We start from the raw sequence: 21,112 nt of genomic DNA on the forward strand, positions 1-21,112 counted from the left end.
GTAAGTGGAAGAAAACATCCCCTTCCACCTGACTGGATTCCCCTGTAGGCTTAGAGAAACAAGGTGGCCTAGTCAGATGGGCAGACAGGAAGATAAATGAGAGTGTGTCACAATTTTATGATACATAAGAGAGAAAAGGATTTGACATCCTACCAAGATTTTCTTACCTGTTGAACAGCATCTGAACATATTTTTCAGAGTTTCCAAAATAGCAGATTGAGATTCTAGGTTGGAAAGGAAGAAGACAGTCAATATATTAAAAAATAAATTTTCTCATTTCCTCAATCAGAAAACAAAACTAAATAAAATACATCTTTAACCATAAGTACCAAAAACATCCAGTTTATCTTCCAGTTATAATTCTTTGTTATGAGAATATGAATACTTTTCAATATATTTAATATGTACAGTCACTAACACTCATGCCATTAATTACTTTTAAAATTAGACTAGCCCTATGCCCTTATTGACAGACATCAATCATAATTACTTTTCTCAATTCTTAGTTTCTATTTTGTGTCAGAAAATACCTGCTGAGACATTCACTTTTTATATAATTCACTTAGCATAAGTCTGTAAAATGATGGACAACAACTCAGCCATCTTGAAGGATGGGGTCTCAAATGCTATATCTCACTATTGACAAATCACCTTCTGGTTTGAATGAGAGACAATGAGCACTGTCACAAGAGACACTCGGAAAAAAGGGATCTTGCTCCTTTTGTCTGTCCTTTGGGAGTCTGTGAGACTGCAAACTCTTCATACTGGAAAACCTAAGTGAGGACCAAGTCCAGGAATCTTTTTAAAGCTAGGGGACACTTTCTTCTACGTGAAGCTTGCATCGAAGTTTATAAACATAAGAAAAAAAACAAAGAGCCTTCAGGGCCAGCTGCGTGGGGCAAGCGGTTAAGTGCGCGCGCTCTGCTGCAGCGGCCCAGGGTTCACTGGTTCGGATCCTGGGCACGCACCGACGCACCGCTTGTCAGGCCATGGTGTGGTGACATCCCATATAAAGTGGAGGAAGATGTGCATGGATGTAAGCCCAGGGCCAGTCTTTCTCAGCAAAAAGAGGAGGAGTGATAGATGTTAGCTCAGGACCGATCTTCCTCACAAAAACAAACAAACAAAAACCAAGAGCCTTCAGGAATATCCAGTGCTCCATGGATCAGAGTATGAAAACCACTCATCTTTTCCGTCCTCCGCATTTTACAGATGAAACATAACACAAACTGTTGGTGACAACCTGAAGAGTAGAGTTATTCTCCTGACTGTCACATTACTCCCACCCCGACTGCTGTGCAGACCAGACGGCTGACAAGATACAGCAGTCACTCCTGGGGATAATTTAGACATTCCCAATTTAGCAGCATTTTAGTTGATGTACTTGACAAGACTATAGAAAACCAAAAGATATTTACTACTTAAATTATATAACGTATAGTTAAATGACATTGAAAGTTTTCATTTCACTTACAGCACAGTTTTGATGGGCCCAGGGGCCTTCTTTCATCTGCTCACCATCCCCGGCATCTCAAACCTTCTCTGCCTTTCCCCTCTTGCTCACTGTGCTCCAGCCACACTGGCTTCTTGCTGCCCAACAACATCCGAGTCACAGTTCCTCCACAGCATCTCTGCAGCCCTGGGATATCTGCATGTCCTCCTACTCTGTCCCTTCCCTCTGGGCCTTGCTCCAGCCTCCCTGTGCTCTCTAATTAAAGTAGCAACCCACTCACTCTCTAGCTCTCCCCATTGCCTATCACTTACATTCTTCTTGACACAGATCATCACACGATAGACTATGTAATTCACTTGTCTGCCTACTTAACCATTATCTCACTTAGCCAACAAAAACAAGTTCTGTGAAGACAGAGATTTTGTAGAAAATTTTTTCCTTAGTGTATCCCAAGCCTGGCATACAGTAGGTGTTTAAATATTTGTTGAGTAATTGTAAGAGGGAATGAAAGGAGTGATCAGAAGAATGACCACACCATGGAAGTAGGTACCACCATGAAGAGTGGGCATCCTGGGAAGGGAAAGAGTGAGGAAAGATTTTATATCAGACAACACGGGTACCACTGTGCCTTTACTACTTCCTGCATATCAGCTTGTTGACTTAAATAATCCATAATCAATTTATAAATCAAAATTGGAGTGAGTTTCTTATGAGCCAACTTTTGAGGACCATGGCCTGTGGCCTTCCTTCCCTAAGGAAGGAAGGGCACCAAAGAAGTGGGGTGTACAGAGAAGTTATATACCGTCAAAGAGCATGTATCACATGTGATTGCAATATCCCTTTTACAATAGCCACGAAATCAGCCCTGCCAGATTGCTCTGCCAGAACAGCTATTGATGGACACAGCAGGGGAGCAGATCTGCTGTCTTGATGGGCATGGCTGGTGTCATGTCTGTTGTCTGGAGCTGGGTGGTCACAGGATGACTGCAGCAATCAAATCCTAGCCTAGGGAGAAATGCTTATCCTTAAAGAAATGCCAATGAGGGGGAAGTTACATTCTTATCTTAATGGCATTTACTCTTCTCTTTGGGACATGACAAAGCAGATACACAGTGCAGGCGACAGACCCTTTTGGAAAAACAAATTCAGGCTGAATTAGCTTTACCCTAAATGGCTTCCTCATGTGTTCCATTATATCCTATTGCTTGCCATTTATTTATCAAGCTCAGTGTGTCTTTCAAACAGAAATTATCGAGAATAGCATGAAGTAGTCACTTACCAACAGATGTCACTGTGGCAACAGAATATGAACAAGTCGCCTTCAAAGATAACCATTCTCCCAAATACTGTATTTTAGTGACTTAATCAAAAAGCGATTCTTCTCTCTTATACTGACAAATCTCCACTCTGAACTTAACATTAGAGGTAGTCAATTTTGAATAAAGACCTTTAACATCAAAGCCAGCCAATAGTTCTTGTTAAAGCAAATCCAAACTCGGGAACACTTTTGTTTTCAGTCACCTCCAATCCTCTCAAACTCAAGATAAGGTCTTGGTTTTGTGCAGATGGAGAAAAGCTTCTCTTCCTCTTTTTCTATTCAGGTAGTGCAGGGAAGAGCCCAAGGTGTCTCCTGGTGGAACACTAACAGTTCTTCACATTAGAAATGCATGCAATGTTTCCTAGCTTCTTTTCTATAGGCCGAGGTCTGATGAGCTGCCCCAAGGAGCAAACATCTGGGCTCCAGCAGTAAATAAGACTCTGTGCAGTTTACCACAACAATGAACTACAAAGATGTATCAGGAAATATTTTGAACACCTACAACTAAGCTCTCAGTTTCCCTCTGTCTAATTCCATGGCTACCTGAACTGAATTCACTCTTCATCCCCATCCCATTTGTGATAGTTTTTATTTCCTTGAATCAGCATGTTATAACATCTAATAGAAATTTATCAAAATACTCTCTTCAAAATAGCTAGCTGAGGGCCGGCCCCGTGGCTTAGCCGTTAAGTGCGCACGCTCCACTGCTGTTGGCCCGGGTTCGGATCCCGGGCGCGCACCGATGCACTGTTTCACTGGCCATGCTGGGGCCGCATCCCATGTGCAGCAACTGGAAGGATGTGCAGCTGTGACATACAACTATCTACTGGGGCTTTGGGGGGGGAAAATAAAAAATAGATAATATCTTTAAAAAACATAGCTAGCTGAAGTATAGGCGTTGTAGAGGGTGAAGATTTTAAGATGAAAGTGATGTACAGAGTAACTGTATTACAAAATAAAAAGCAAATGAATGAGAACAATAAGAGACAGAAAAAAAATGATAGGGAGAAGGAATATAATAGAGAGTAAAAGTAAGGAAAAGAGCAAAAAGAAGAAAGAAGGTGTAGGAAAGAGAGAGAGTCAGGAGAAGCATGAGAAATGGCAGAAAGGGGCACGAGCAGAGGGCAGACACCAGGTTCAGATCGAATGACAAGTCAATTGGTTTCTGAGCAGGGCTCAGGTCTAGAGTCACTGAGCTGCATCTGAGAACTCCACTCAGTTCTAACATCCTGAGAAAGACCACACCTCATCCAAACTCGGACGACACTGGTTACCAGCGCTCTCCTCTCCCAGGACCTGCTGGAGCTTTGAGAACTGCCTCTCTCAGCTCTGAGACTGACAGAGTCCCCATTAAATATTCATCAACTGGGACGGTTGTTTTGAAACAGTAACCCAGAGAGAGCTCTATCAGGGGTACATTTAAACCTGCCAACTCCTTCACTCATCCTTCCAAAGAGTTAAGAAACTAAACTGTTTAAAAAAAAAAAAACCTACTGTTAAGCAAAGTAGCAGAAAACTTTCCTGGTAAACTTTAAATGTTCCATCTTTTTTGAAGTTACCTCACAAAATTCTGAGCATAGTCTAAAATTCTGGGCTCCCTACAGTTCCAAATATGTTTCAGAAATGATCTCTTTTTCATCACAAAGTAAGCCTATGCCTTATGAAGCAAAATAAACTTGGATGAGTTTTAACTTGTAGAGAGAGGGCAGCAAGAAAAAGAGTAGGATGTGCCTCTCTGTTATGAAGGATAATAAATAAAATCACACCAAAATGTACAAAATATGCCTCTAAAATTGAATGAAGCAGACTCTAAAGAGTTTTATATTTTAAGTAAAAATGCACTTATATAAAACTATACATCAGTTTGACTAAAATATAATCAATTTTATAGAAGAAGAATTCATTAAGTTTCATTTAAATAGCATGACATGATTAGCTGCATAATAAATGGTAGATATTTTAATTCGGGTATACCATGTTCTTCCACCAATAAGGGTGGGCTTAAACCCGTAGTTTTCCTAAAAGGCACCAACCGTATGTTCCGCTTATTTGATTATTTAATAGTATGGATCTGCTCCTCATTGCCAATGAAGGGTGTCTACACACATGCTGTAGCTTGCATATGTAAGGGAAAATGCAGGATGAGTTTATAAAAAGAAAAATTGAAAATGAGCACTGTCTTTAGGAGACGTGGTCAATCTGTTCAAGAACATTTTCTCCCTTGGTCAAGTGAGAAGCTGAAAGAGAGAATGCTATCAGCCTCTTCCTTGGCCCCTTATAGAATTCTGCATTACCTCAATTAAACTTGTGCTAAAGTGTTTGTAATAAACTTGGAAATGAGTTGATGATACTGTATTTGCATTACATCACACAGACTCTCTTTCATTAGGCATGATTCAAAACACTTTTTTGGACATTAGAGGCCAGACAGGTTTTGCTTCTCTGACAGACTGTAGCTTTTAATCTCATGGACATGAAATGATAGAGAATTGTTCCCATTTCCCTTTCTACTTTAAACCAGAGTGATAAATTTCCAACTACCTTTCAAAACTGCAGGTACTTCTGAAACACATTTTAGTGTGCTGGTTTACCTTAGCTTCATTTCTTTGTTCTATCCTAAACTCCTTTCAGTTTGATCTATGTTCCTTTGTATTCCTTTTGTATACCTAGATATTTAAAATTTGGTCTAACCTATATTGGAGAAATGTTGAGTTACAAATCTTTCAGCCAGCATGTAAACTCAATTTTTAGGATTTCTACACAAAAAGTTTCTGCCATGTTTCTACCAGCTCTCCTTCCATATATTTTCCTCCAGGATTTCCTGCGACAAAGTTGCCTTTCTAAAAACCAGTTCTCTGTTCACTCTCTTAGCCTGTCACATTTTCATAGAAAAATAAAGGACTGGATTTTCCAAAGATGCAACATGAATGATCAAGTGCTGATTCACACCTAGATATCCTGCTCCTGTTCTCCATGAATTTTAAATCTAAAGTTAATTATCTCTTTCATTTTGTCTCAATCTATTGAGTAACCTTGGCACTGAGCCCCTAAATTGGTCCACAGTCTGCTTCAGCAGACACAAAACTCTCTCTCAAATGCTTGCATTCATGTGCTGAGTAGGTATTGTATTTATTTAGATCTTATTCAACAAGAGATCTTCATTGATTCACTCAAATACTTAAGTATATATTATGCGCCCAAAGGTCTTGAGATGTTGGGGGTCTGCAAGGAAGACAGATATGTATAAACAGATAAATTACGCTACAGAAATAATTTGATTGAAAGAGATATGAATAAAATGCCACGGGACTCCAGGAAAAAGAACCACCATAGGTTGACCTACAACTAAGATATATAGCAATGTACTGGGGCTTTGAGAAAAAAAAAAAAAACACCATGGGGGGTGGATAGGGTTTATACCATATAAGTAAAGGAAAATGAAGAGAGAGAAGATAAAGAGAAAACAAGATAAACGGAAAAGATTTCTTCTTATTAATGTTTCTGGCCAACAATTTTGGAACACACTGCTTGTTGATGTCCTTTCTAACCAGTCTTATCCTTCAGCCAGCTTCTATAGACTTCTCCGTCCAGACAATGCCAAGTATGTAGGGAGCCAGGAGGTGAGCAAAAGATTCACAAGAATCTGCAGCCCATCTGCAGCTCACTGGTGGGGAGGGGCACCGAGGCGTCACCTTGGCCTTTCTTTCCAAGTTCACATAAAGGAGGGTCCGTTCCTTCCTCAATATATGAAGGTGGAGATAAACCTCTTTCACAGAATGGATTATGGATAAATGAATGTGAGAGCCATGAAAAAGGCAGAGGAGATAGTACCATGAATGTGAAGTAACTGGACATGTGAATTAGTAACCAATATAAAGAAGAGCTGAAGACAAGAAAAAGGGCTAAAAACCAGTTCTCAATTTTCTAAGATGGAAATGCAAGTCTCCCTTCTTCAAAAAGAAAAGTCATTGAACCCTTTCCTTTAAAATAAAATTGAAAGAGGCCACATGTTGCAAATAATGGTTTTAACCATGATGTCAGTACACAATAATGTGTAGCAATCAGCTGTTAAGTGCACTACAAATTGTTCATTCCTTAACAATTATGTTATCAAAGTTTGCAATTGATATATATATTTTAGTAAATTGTAGACTGTGTGAAAATTTGTCACCATATTATTGACAATGTTACTCTTACAAATGAAAGCATGACTAGGAGCGAGAGGGTGGTGTGACCCCAGATTGCTAGAGTCACAGCAAGAAAAGTCAAGAAAGTGCCATCAGGTCATTTGGACAAAAGAATGCTATATGGCTCTTGGGTTTATAACAGATTAATTGGAGAAAAACAAGTTACTACAGTAAATTATTGTCTACTTACCTCAGTCACCCACTCCAAGAACACATATTTTAAAATGAAACAAGTTATTATATTTAAAATTACCGGTTCTGGCATTTTAAAAACTACATCAAATAATGATGTAAAAACTGGGTTACGAATATCCTGGTATCAATTCCAACTACCATCTTTTACCAAAATAAAACTCTAATTATCACTAATTCATTTGCAATCTAGTCCTCCTCCAATATACAAAATCAACAACTTCAAATGTTTCATAACTTTTTTTAACTTTCCCTGAAATTTTAGAAGATAATATAAATATATCTCTTGGAAAAGTTGAGAAAGATAGAGACACAAGGAAAAGTAAAGATGAAAATATTACCCTAATAAATGATGTAAAACACAAGATATGAACAACTGTTAAAAGAATTCTCTATGAAATTGATAATTCTACTATCTGTACACCTGCTTATTACCTATCCGTAATTTGATACATAAACAAATAGAATAGTGTATTTAATTGGATCAATTCTTTCAATTGTGTGCTTTTCCTTTTAAAACTACATCTGCTTTTATGTGCTGGCTTTATTTTCAGGTGGTATCACATTAGAATACCCTCATCTCTGAAGATTTTTGCAATAAGGAACTCTACCGTGGCCCTTGATCAACTGTACTCTGTGTTATGATAAAATCAGAGCCCTACAGGGAACAATGTTTCCTAAATCCTATGTCCCATGCATTGTGCATGTCAGGGAGTATATGCCACCAAGTAAACACTAAACAGTGTTTCAATAGCATGGGATATTAAAAGGAGTACATGCAGGGTTGGGTGTGGGACCCCAATCAGTGCCTCAGTGCAAAGAAGAAAGAGGTAAATGCATCCCTCCAGAGACTGGGATAAAAATAGGAGGCTATGAGTCCGAGGGCCCCTCTGCAGGCCATTAAGCAGGAACCTGGAATAAAACTGTTGACACCATGGATCATGGTTGGTTTTACAGGGAACTCACGAGGAAGTGAAGGACATGAAATAATGATAATTATAATAACAGCAGCAAGCACTTCTACTGAGCCAGGCACTACACTCTGAATGTTAATTCTGTGCTTGAAGATACATTAACACACATAATCCTCAAAATATCCTGACATAGTAGATGTTGGTCTTTTCACAATTATATAGATGAAGAGACTGGGTACAGTGGCTAGAAAACTCATCCAGGTTACACAGCTCATAAATGACAGAGCCTAGGCTCAATGCTGTTATGTTATGCTCTTTTACTACAACCCCAAGTTAAGTCTCTAACGACTATCTCCATTGGCAACTGCCAAGACCTTAGTAGTCCCTCCATGCAGGTAGGCATGGGCATGGCAGGGACCTGGCTGAGGGAGGCTAAAACACCCAAGGTGTGGCATAGCAGTTGCCAAGTGGTTTCCTCCTCTGACGGGGATGAGAACACACCCAAAAAAATAGGCATCAGGCACCAAGGCTCTTTCTTTCGGAACTGGTCCACCACGAAATGGGCCTGGAGCAGGAGGATGAGCGAATAGGCCAGCCTCTTTTGAAAAAAGCAGGCGATCTGCCCCAGCCTTCCTGTCGCCCTGGGCATGGCACACACGCCCTCAGGCAGGGGGCCTCATGCCTGCCTTCCATGGTGAATTTCTCGCCGGACCATGGCCTGGGCACTAGGAAGGCCAGGCCTTCCTGACTCCAGAGAGGAGGCAAGGACCTGTCGCAAGAAGGACTAGCCCAGTATGGCTGTGGCTCCCAAGCCCTGGGGTGCCATATGCCAGTCACGGCTCTTCAGACTCCACAGAGCCTTTCCTACACCTGGCCTGGCTGCAGTCGCAAAGTGAAGGCATGGGGTGAGGCCACGGCTTTGTCTTTTCAGGAAGAAATGAGACCCGGGATGAAGCAGCTGGCCCAGGGAGAGCTTTGAGCTTGAAGCCTAGTATGCCTGTGACCATCAGGACGAGAACAATGTTTCCAAGGAAGGGAAGCGGCCTTCAAGCTGAGTGGGAGTGGGGGAGGGGAGGCAGACAACAGCTGAAGCCAAGTCCAGAAGGGTGGCGATGGAACAGCTGCAGCTGGGTGGCGCCAGCCTGTAAGAGCCTGGCGGGAGGGTGGGGCCTTCACTGAGGACCCCGAGGCAAGCCCTAGGCCCCAGCGATCGCGCATGCGCCCTTGGCCTGTGCGGGGGTGTGGGGGGTTGAACCCAAGCCCACAGGGCTCCCGGAGAGGTCAGAGAAAGAAGGGCCCATGGGAGAAGTAAGCGAGGTGGACAGGACACAGCACCTTACTCTCCTCAGGTCCCCGAGGGAGAGAGATAGAGAAAGACAGAGAGGGAGAGAGAGAGAGATCCCTGACCTCTGAGTCACTGCCTCCACTGAGTCGTGCCAACTCACACGCCATCCCACTTCCACTAGCCACCCCCACGCCCACCCCGGGGCCAGCCACACCACAGAGAGACCGGTTCCTGGTCACCTCTGTGACGGCCCTTCCGGACCTGACCCCAGTGCAGGGGAAATGGTTCAAACAAGCCTTTACATGTCCCTTGGCATGACAATCATCTTCCTCCCCTCTCCCATCCCCCAGGCCCACCCAAGACATACACCTTTGTCATTAGCTCAGGAGAGGATGCAAGATGAGAATCTCTGCCCTGTGTGGAGAAACTCAGTTTCCCGGGTTTCTCCCATGGACACATGTTCTTCAGCTGGGTCTGATTTTCTCCAGCCAACCTGTTTTGTTAAGGATTTGGCCAGCCATCAGAACCTGAAGGGAAAGGGCAGAGAGTGATTCTCTCTCTGCACCTGACAACCACGAGCTGGGTCGGTCCCTCAGACCTGGCCAGGGGCAGCCCATGCCCCAGCGCCCTCTCCCAGGGCATCCAAGGGCAGGCTCGGCAACAGCCCCACACCACTCGCCACTGCCACGACCATCGTCCTCCCTCGGGAGGCCTGGGCAGGACAGGGACCTGGGGGTGGGAGGCCTCCAGATCTCAGGTCTGGCACACCGCCGGAAAGGCTGCTTCCTCCTCTGACGAGGGCCCAGTACACGTCCCAGGAGACTTGGCAGCCATCCCCAGGGCTGTGTCATCCGGAACTCGTCCCCTTGGAAGGGGCCTGTCCCAGGTGCCAGGTTCGGCTGGTTGGCCAGCCTCCTTTGGAGAAAGCAGGCAAGCCGAGCCAGGATTTCAGTGGCCCTGCACGTGACACCTGCGACCTCAGGCAGAGGGCCTCACACGTGCCCTCCATGGCAGATTTCTCCCTGGAGCCATGGCCTGGGCAGTATGAAGGCCAAGCCTTCCCAACTCCAGGCAGGAGGCTGGGACCTGTGGCCAGAAGGGCTTGCCCAGTTTGGCCCTGGCTCCCTAGCCCTGTGGTGCCATCTGCCTGTCTCGGCCCTTCTGACTCCACAGAGTCTTTCCTACACCTGACCTGGCTGCAGACGCAAAGTGCAGGCATGGGGTGAGGCCATGGCTTTGCATTTCCAGGAAGAAATGAGCCCCTGGACGAAGCAGCTGGCCCAGAAAGAGCCTTGAGCTTGAAGCCCAGTACGTCTGTGGCCATCAGGGCCAGAGCAATGCTTCCAAGGGAAGCGGCCTTCAAGCTGAGTGGGAGTGGGGGAGGGGAGGGAGACAACAGCCGAAGCCAAGTCCAGAAGGGCGGCGATGGAACAGTTTCAGCTGGGTGGTGCCAGCTGGTCAGAGCTTGGCGGGAAGCCGGGTCCTTCACTGAGGACTCCCGAGGCCAGCCCTAGGCCCCTGCAGTCGCGCATGCACCCTCGGCCTGTGCGGGGGTGTGGGGGGTTGAACCCAAGCCCGCAGGGCTCCAGGAGCGGTCAGAGAAAGAAAGGCCAATGGGAGAGGTAGGCGAGGTGGGCAGGGCACAGCACCTTACTCTCCTCAGGTCCCTGAGGGGGAGAGAGAGAGACAGTGAGAGAGAGACAGAGAGAGAGAGACAGAGAGAGAGAGAGAGAGGGAGAGAGAGAGAAACTCCTGACTTCTGAGTCGCTGCCTCCACCGCTGGCTGGTGCCAACTCACACGCCATCCCACTTCCACCCACCACCCCCACGCCTGCCCTGGGGCCGGCCACACCATAGAGATGTCAGTTCCTAGTCACCTCCGTGCTGGCCCTTCCGGACCTGACCCCAGTGCAGGGGAAATGGTTCAAACAAGCCTTTACATGTCCCTTGGCATGACAGTCATCTTCCTCCCCTCTCCCTTCCCATAGGCCCACCCATGACATCCACCTTTGTCATTAGCTCAGGAGAGTATGCAAGATGAGAATCTCTGCCAGTGTGTGGAGAGACTCAGTTTCCCGTGTTTCTCCCATGAACACACGTTCTTCAACTGTGTCTGATTTTCTCCAGACAACCTGTCTTGTTAAGGATTTGGCCAGCCCTAAGATCCTGCAGGGAAAGGGCGGAGGTGGATTCTCTCTCTGCCCCCGACTGCCCCAAGCTGGGTCGGTCCCTCAGACCTGGCCAGGGGCAGCCCATCTCCAGGCGCCCTCTCCTTTGTCATCCCGGGACAGGCTAGACGGCAGCCCCACCCCACTCGCCACTGCCACGACCATTGTCCTCCCTCGGGAGGCCTGGGCAGGACAGGGACCCGGGTGTGGGAGGCCGCCTGATGTCACCTCTGGCACACCAGTTGCCTGGCTGCTTCCTCCTCTGACGTGGCCCAGCACAACCCCCAGGAGACTTGACGGCCATCCCCAGGGCTATGTCCTCAGGAACTTGTCCCCTTGGAAGTGGCCTGGCCCAGGTAGCATGTTCGGCTGGTTGTCCAGCTTCCTTTGGAGAAAGCCAGCGACCTGAGCCAGCCATCCTCTCGCCCTCTGCCTGGCACCTTTGCACTCAGACATAAGGCCTCACACGTGCCCTTCATCATGCTTTTCTCCCCAGAGCCATTTCCTGGGGTACTCTTAGTCTTACGTTACTGTTATGTTTGGTTTCCATTTACTGTCAGTTTTAGGGTTAGGTTTCGTTTTCGGGTTAGTGTTAGGTTTATATTTAGGTATATGTTTCTGGTTAGGGTTAGGTTTATGGTTTTGGTTAGGGATAGGGTTATGATTCGCTTTAATAGTATGTTTGAGTTTAGGTTATTGTTAGGGTTGAGGTTAGAGTTATGGTTGGTTGCCAGGTTTGGGTTAGATTTCAGGTTAGTGTTAGGGTTCAGTTAGCATAGCGTTATCATCTTGTTAGTGTAAGGGTTAGGGTTTCTGTTACTTTTGGTGTTAGGGTTATGGTTAGCCTTAGGGTTATGGTTCTGGTTAGGGTTAGGGTTTGGGTTTGGTACAGGTTTGTTTTACGTGTAGGGTTAGTGTTAGAGTTTAGGGTTACGCTTAGGGTTAGAGTCAGTGGTCAGGTTCAGTTTAGCGTTGGGGTTAGTGTTAGGGTTTGAGTTAGATTTAGGGTTAGGGTTAGGTGTAGTGTTAGTCTTAGTTTTCGGGTTAATGTCAGGGTCAGGGCTTGGTTTTGATATCGGTTTAGACTTAGGGTTGTGGTTGGGTAAGTCTTCGGGTTAGTGTTAGGGTTCGGGTTCGGGTTAGGGTTCTTGTTAGGGTTAGGATTCAGGTTAGCATTCGCCTTAGTGTTATGCTTTGGGTTAGGCTGAGGTTAGGGTTAGTATTCGGATTAGGGTTATTATTAGGTTTCGGGTTCGAAAAAGGCTTAGCTTTAGCGTTAAGTTTCTTGTTAGGGTTAGGGTTAGGGCTAGGGTTAGGGTTAGGCTTTGGGTTGGGTTCGGGTTAGGGTTAGGGTTAGGTTTAAGTTTTGGTTTCCGATTAGGGTTATGGTTAGCGTTAGCGTTCGATTTAGGTCTAGGGTTAGGGTTAGGGTTAGGGTTAATGTTGGGTTTGGATTAGGGTTAGGGTTAGCATTAGGGTTAGAATTATGTTTAGAGTTCAGGTTAAAGTTAGGGTTAGCAGTAGGGTTCGGGTTAGGGTAATGTTTAGTTTTAGTGTTAGGGCTAGTGTTCGAGTTAGGGTTAGGCTTAGGGTTCAGGTTCGTGTTCTGGTTAGGCTTAGGGTTAGAGTCGGGCTAAGATTAGGTTTAGGGTTAGGGTTACAGTTCGGGCTAGGATTGCTGATAGGGTTAGGGTTAATTTTCATGTTAAGTTTAGGTTTAGGTTTAAGTTCAGGGTTGTTTTCGGGTTAGGGTTATGGCTAGGGTTCGAGTTCATTTTCCAGTTAGGGTTAGGGTTATGTTTTGCTTTGTTAGGACGGTTAGGATTAGGGTTACTGTTAGGGTTATGTTAAGGTTTAGGGTGAGTTTAGTGTTTGGATTAGGGTTATGGTTAGTGTTTGGTGTCGGTATCAGGTTAGGTTTATTGTTAGGTTTCGGGTTAGCGTTTGAGTTAGGGTTAGGGTTTGGGGTTTTAGGCTAGATTTCTGTTTAGGTTAGGGTTCCGATTCGTGTTCATGTTAGGTTTAGGATTAGGGTTATTGTGAGGTTTAGGCTTAGCTTTATTTTGAGGTTTGCCTTTGGATTAGGGTAAGGTTTAGGTTTCGGGTCGGGATAAGTTTAGGTTTAGGTTTAGTGTCGGATTAAGCTTCGGGTTAGGGTTAAATTTGGGGCCCGGTTTAGGGTTTGGGTTAGGGTTCGGCTTATGCTTAGGGCTAGGTTTAAGGTTAGGGTTGGGTTGGATTAGGTTTACTGTTAGGGTTCATGTTAGGGTTAGAGTTATGTTTAGTCTTCGAGTTATTGTTCAGATTAGGGTTAGGGTTAGGTTTCAGGTGCGGGTTTGGGTTAGGCTTAGTGATAGGGTTCGGGTTAGGGTTAGGACTAGGGTTAGGGTTAGGGCCTGGGCTGGGTTATGTTTAGGGCTAGGGCTAGGATTAGTGTTATGGTTATTCTTAGAGTTAGATGATGTGGTTTGTGTTTCCGTTAAGGTTAGGTTTAGCAGTCAGGGTAGGATTAGGAATAGGGTTAGTGTTTGTGTTAGGACTGGTTTAGGGCTACAGCAAGAGCTAGGGATAAGGTTAGGGTTGGATTACATGTAGGGTTAGGGTGAGAGTTAGGAGTAGGTGTAGTGACAGGGTTAGTGTTATCACAAGAGTTATCGTTAGGGCTGGGCTTAGGGCTAAGTTTAGTTATTACATTTATGGTTAGGTTTCTTATTAGGTTTAACACTAGATTTATTTTTACGGTTTGGGACGGTGTGGGTTTTGATGTTAGAGCTAGGTGTATGATAAGGGTTAGGTCTGACGTTAGTGTCGTGTGTACCTTAGGGTGGGACAATGGAAAGTGTAGGAATAGGCATAGGGTTTTGGTTTGGGTTAAGACTAGGGTTAGAGTAAGGGTTATGCTAGCGTTAGGGTTACTGTTAGGGTTAGGGTTAGGACTAGGTTTTAAGTTAGGGTTAGAGTTGGCTTAGGGTTACAGTTACAGTGAGTGTTAGGGGTAGGCATATGATTAGGGTTAGGGCTAGGGGGAGTTTTAGGGCTTGGGGTAGGTTTAGGGTTAGAGCTAAAGTTGGGTTAGGGTTCATGATACAAACCCCAACCCTAGCCCTAAAACTAATGTTAACATTAATCCGAACGTTAAGCCTAATTCTCATCATAGCCCTAAACCTAGCCCTAACCCTAACCATAGCCCTAGACATAACCTTATACCTAACCCTAACCCTAAATCTAAACCTACAATTACCCCTACACTAAACCTAGGCCTACCACTAACCCTATACCTGACACTTAGCGCAATACAACACGAACCCAAACACTAACAATAACAATAACAATAATTCAAGAATTAGCACTAAGCCTAAGCCTAGCCCTATCCCTAACGCCAACCCTAGCCCTAGACTTAACCTTAACCCTGGCACTAGCTCTAGCCCTAAACCTAACCCTAACTGTAACCCTAACCCTAACCCTTGCCCTAGATCTAGCCCTAACCCAAACTACAGCTGAAACTAATCCTAGCCCTAGCCCTAAAACCCAGACCTTACACTAGCCATAACCTTAACTCTATGTCTAAACCTAGCTCTTGCCCAAATCTTAACCCTAACCCTAACACTATGCTAACTCTAGTACACTAACTCTAAATACTAAGGCTAACACTATACTTAACTCTAATCCTAACAATAACCCTAACACTAATACAACCCTAGCCCTAACCCGAACCCTAACCATAACCCTTACCCTAAACCTAAATCTACTTCTAACCATAACCCTAACACTAACCTTGACCCAAGTCTTCAACTAACCCTATCCCTAAACCCAGCCCCAACCCTAACCCTAATCATTGTCCTCACCTGACCCCTAACACTATCCCTAGCCTTAACACTAACTCTAATGTTATCCATAATCCTAACACAAGCCCCAACCCTAGACCTAACTCTAACTGTAACCCTAACCCTAAAACTGGGCCTAAAACTTAGCCCAACCCCGAACACTAACACTAACGCAGCCCTATGCTTAGTCCTGAATCTGACACTAAACCTAACAGTAAAACTGAACCTAGCCCTAGTCTAAGCCCTAGACCAAGCCCTAGCCATAAACTTAACCCTAGACCTAACTCTAGCCCTGGCCCTAATGGTAACGCTAATGCAATTCCCACAGCTAACTGTATCACTACCCCTAACCTTAACTGTAACCCTACCTCTATCCCTAAAACACTCTTTACCCAGACCCTAAGACTTAAGGTAACACGAACCCTAACACTAACCCAACCCTAAACCCAAACCTAACCGTAACCCTAACCCTAACCTTAAGCCTAACAATAACCCAATCCCTAGTGATAACACTAACACTAATCTTAAGAATAATCATAACCCTAAACCTACCGCTACACCTAACCCTGACCCTATGCCTAACTGTAACCATAACCCTAAATCTTAGATAACCCCTACCCCTAAGTCTAACCCTAACCCTAACTCTAACGCTAACCCTAACCGTAACCCTATGCCTACCCCTAATACTACCCTGAACACTAACATTAACTCTTTAACCCAACCCCAACCCAACCCCAACACTAATCCTAGCATTAACCCTAACCCAAACCCTTGCCCTAAACCTAGCACTAACCCTAAGCCTAACCCTAGCCCTAACCCTAAGCCAGCACTAGACCCAGGCTTAACCCTAACCCTAAACGTAAGACAAAGCCAAAAGCTAACCCTAATTGTACCCCAGACCTACCCCTAACCATAAACCTACCCTTAACCCTAACCGTGGCTCTAGACCCTAATGCCAACTCTAACACTAGCCGTAAACATAAATCTAACCCTAACTTTAAAACAACCCCTAACCCAATCCCTACAACAACCACTGGCCTTAACCTGAAACTAACCCTAAACCTATCCCTACACCTACTCCTCCCTTAACCATAACCCTAACCGAAACCCTAGCCCCTCCATAACCATAGGCCAAACTCGAATGCAACCCTAACCCCAACCCTACCACTAACCATAAAACTAAACCTAACCCTAACCCAAACTTAACCTCAACTCCATCCCTAATGATAACACTATTCCTAACACTAGCCATAATCCTAACCTTCGCCCCAGCCCTAACCCTAAACCTAGCCCTAGCCCTAAACTTACCCCTAACCCTAACACTAACAGTAACCCTAACACTATCCCTACACGTACCACTCTGCTAAACCTAACCTTAAGCCAAGCCTAACACTAACCCTAACCCCAGTTCTAGCACTAACACAAACCTTAACCCTAGGCCTAACTCTACCCCTACACCTACACACCTCCCCTAATCCTAATCCAAACCCTACCCCAACCCTAAGCTTAAACCTAAACCTAACGCAAGCTTAACCCCAAACATAACCTTAACATTAACCACAAAACTAACATTAACTCTGTACCAAACCTAACCTTAACCATAAACCTTACCCTAACACTAATCCAAGTCCTGCACCTACACCTACTATTAACTCTAAACCTAACCATAATACAAACCGACTCCTAACCCCACCCCTACCCCTACCCCCACCCCTAAACCTAACGCGAACTCTAACCTAGCTCTACCCCTAACGCTACCCCTAACGTTAACCCTAACCCATTCATACCCCAACCTTAATCCTAGCCATAGCCCTAAACATAAAACCAACAACAGCCCTAGCCCTAAACCTGACCTAGCACTAACCCTAGTCCTAAACCTAACACTAAACCTAGCACTAACCATAGTCCTGCCCTAACCATTGCACTAACACTCCATCGCCACCCTGAGCCCTAACTCTCACCCTAAACCAACCCCAACCCAACCTCAACCCTAAACCTAACCCTAACCCTAACACTATCGCTCACAGTAACCATAACCCTAGCTGTAACCCTAACCCTAGCACTAACCTCATCTGTGACGTTAACGTTAAACATTGCCCTAGACCTAACACTAACCCAGCCCTACACATGAAATTAACCATAGTCCTAGTCCTAACCCTAAACTCAGGCCTAGCCCTAGCCATAAATCTAGACCTATCCTTAACCCTAGCCATGGCCGTAACCTTAACCCTAACATTAACACTATCCATAACCCTAGCACAAACACTAATGCTAACCCTGAACCAAACCAAACACTAAAAAGCCATCCCCATTCCCCACTATAAACCCATCCCCATACCCCTAACACTAACCCTACCCTTAACCCTAAACCTAGCCGTAACCGTGACCCTGCACTACACTTAACCCTAAAGCAAATCCTTACCCTACCATAACTCCTAATCTTACCTTAATTCTAGCCCTAGCCATACCCTCACGCTAGTGCTAGACCTAACACTAACCCTAACACTAACCATAACTCTAGGCCTAGCCCTAGCCCTACCTTTAAGCCTAACACTAGTCCTAACCATAACACAAACCCTAACACTACCCTATGCCAAACTCTACCCTTACACCTGACTCTAACCCTAACCATATCCCTAACCCTAACCCTCAACGCTAGCCCTAACCCAACTGAAATCCTAGCCCTAAATTTAACCCTAAACTTAGCCCTAGCCCTAGCCATAGCTCGAACCCTCACACTAACCCTAGCTCTAACCCTAATGATAAATCTAGATCTAGTCCTAACACTAAGGTTAACCCTAACCCTGTCCATAGCCCTGGCTCTAACCGTAACCATAACACTAGCCCTATCACTAACCTTAACCCTAAAACTATCTCTATACCTAACCTTAAACCATCTCTAACCCCAACCCTACCCATTCCCCTAAGCCTAACATTAACCCTAACTCTAACTCAGCCCTAGGCTAACCTTGACCCTAACACTTATCCCAGTCTAAGCCACAGCCCTAACCTTAGTTTGATCACTAACACTAAACGTAACTCTATCCCTAACAAAAACCGAGCCCCAGCAATTGCCCTAGCCCTGTCCCTAAACTAAACTTATCTCTAACACTAACTCTACCACTAAAAGTAAACCTAACCCTAGCTCTAGGACTAACCTTAAACCTAAAACTTATCCTAACTCTAACTCTAGCTCTAGGCCTAACCCCAACCCTAGCCTAGAGGTGACCCTAAAGCTAACATTAACCATCACCCAACACTAACCATAACCCAACACTAACCCTAACCCTAATGTTAACTCTGTCCTAATCATAGCCCTAACCCTAATGCCAACACTAGCCCATGTCCAAACCCTAACCCTAATCCTAGTCCTAATCTTACTTTTAACTATGATACTAGCCCTAAACCTGACACTAAACCTAAGCCTATACCTAACCCAAAACCTAACCCTAAATGTAACCTTAACCTACCACTAACCCTAGCTGTAGCCCTAAAATTGCCCCTACCCATAATGCTAACCATAACCCTAATCCTAACCCTACTCTTAATCTTACTTCTAATGCTAGGCCCAACCCTAGCCCTCAGAATAATCCTAGCCCTAAGCCTAACTCTAGCCCTAACGCTAACTCTCATGCTACCACCAGCCCTAACACTCATCGTAACGCTAACCCTAACCCAACCCTCACCCTACCCTTAAGCCTACCACTCCTCTAACTCTAACCCTAACCCAACTCTTACCACTACACTAGCCTTAATCCTAACCTAACCCTTACGCTACCTCTACCCCTACCCTCAACTGAAAACCTAAACAATCCCTAACCATAACTATAACATTAATCCTAACCCTAGCCTTTATCCTAAGCATAATCCTTGCCTTAACACTATCCCTAACTTAGTCGTAACCCTAATGATAGCCCTAGCTCTAGCTCTAGTCCTAACCCTAGCCCAAAACTAACCCTAACCCTACTGTAATCCGAACTCTAGCCCTAACCCTAAACCAAAGACCAGCCCTAGTCCTAACCCTAACTGTAGCACTAACTCTAGACTTAACCCTAACTGTAGCTATAAATCTAACCCAAACCCTAAGGTTAAACCTAAGGCTAATCCAAGGCCTAAACCTAGCCCTAACCCTAACCTTTGTCCTAACAGTAACCCTAACGCTAGACCTCCCCGTAAATCTAGCACTAAATCTAAACCTAACACACCCATAACCTTAACCATAACCATAGATCGAACCCTAACCCTAGCCCTAACTGTAACCCTATCCTAACCCTAGCTGTAACTCTAACCCTTCCCCTAAACGTAAACCTAAACATAGGTCTAGTACTAACCCTAAACCTAACCCTGACACTAAACCTAGACATAGACCTAGGGCTAACCCAAACACTAGACAGAGACCTGAGCCTAACCCGAGACCTACCACTAACCATAACCGTAACTGTAACCATAAACCTAACCATAACCCTAGCCATAGGCTTAACTTCTACCCTAGCCATAGACCTGACCCTAACCACAACCCTAACCCCAACTCTAACCCAACAGTAGCCCTAACCCTAATGTTAACCATGACCTAATCATTGCCCTAGCCCTAACCCCAACACAGGCCCTAGTCCTAACCCTAACCAAACCACGGACATAAATATAGCTCTAAACCTAACCCTAACCCTAACCCTAAACATAGCCTTAACCCTAACCCTCACCCTAACCCTATGCCTAGCCCTAACCCATACTCTAACCCTAACAGTAACCCTAGACCTAGCCCTAGAACTAACACTAACACTAGCCTTAGCCCTAGACCTAGTTCTAACCTTAACCCTACCCCTAACCCTATGCCTAACACTAGCCTTAACACTAACGCTAACCCTAACCCTAAGCCTAACTCTAGCCCTAACCCTAGTCCTAGCCCTAACCTTAATGCTAACACTAACAGTAGCCCTAAACCAAACCCTAACACTACCCCAACCACAACCCTAACTCTAACTCAACTCTAAACTTACCCCTAACTCTACCGCTACTCCTACCCGTCACCTTAATGCTTACCCTATTTTTTTTCCCCCAAAGCCACAGTAGATAGTTGTATGTTATAAGTGCACATCCTTCTAGTTGCTGCATGTGGGACGTGGCGTCAGCATGGCCGGAGATGCGGTGTGTCGGTGTGCACCCGGGATCCAAAGCTGGGTCGCCAACAGCGGATCCTGCACACTTAACTGCTAAGCCATGGGGCCAGCCCCACGCTTACCCTAAATACAAACCTAACCTTACACATAACCCTAAAGTTAACCCTCACCCTACCCATAACCCAAACGCTAACGCACGCAACATTAACCCTAACACTAACCTTAATCCTAGCCATAGCCATAAGCCTAAAGCCAGCCGCAGCCCTAGCCCTACCAGCAACCTAGCACTAACCCTAGCCCTAACACTAAACATAGCCATAAACCTAACCGAACTCTAACCCTAAACCTAACCTTAGCTCTAACCCTAGACCTAAACCTAAGCCTTTCCCAAAACCTAATCCTAATGCTAACCGTACACCTGACCCTCACCCAAACACTAAACCTACCCCAAGCGTAACCCTAACCCTAGCCCTAGCCCTAGCCCTAAGCCGAGCCCTAAGACTAACCAGAATTCTGTTCCTAACCCAACCTCAAGCCCTAACAATAACCCTATCCCCAACACCAACCAAAACCGCTACCCATATCCCAAACCTAAGCCTCAAACAACTCTAAGCCTAAACCTAGCCCTATGCCAAACCCTCACCTTAAGTGTAA

Source organism: Diceros bicornis (genome assembly GCF_020826845.1).
Source record: "Diceros bicornis minor isolate mBicDic1 chromosome 21 unlocalized genomic scaffold, mDicBic1.mat.cur SUPER_21_unloc_1, whole genome shotgun sequence".
In the NCBI taxonomy this organism is placed as follows: domain Eukaryota; kingdom Metazoa; phylum Chordata; class Mammalia; order Perissodactyla; family Rhinocerotidae; genus Diceros; species Diceros bicornis.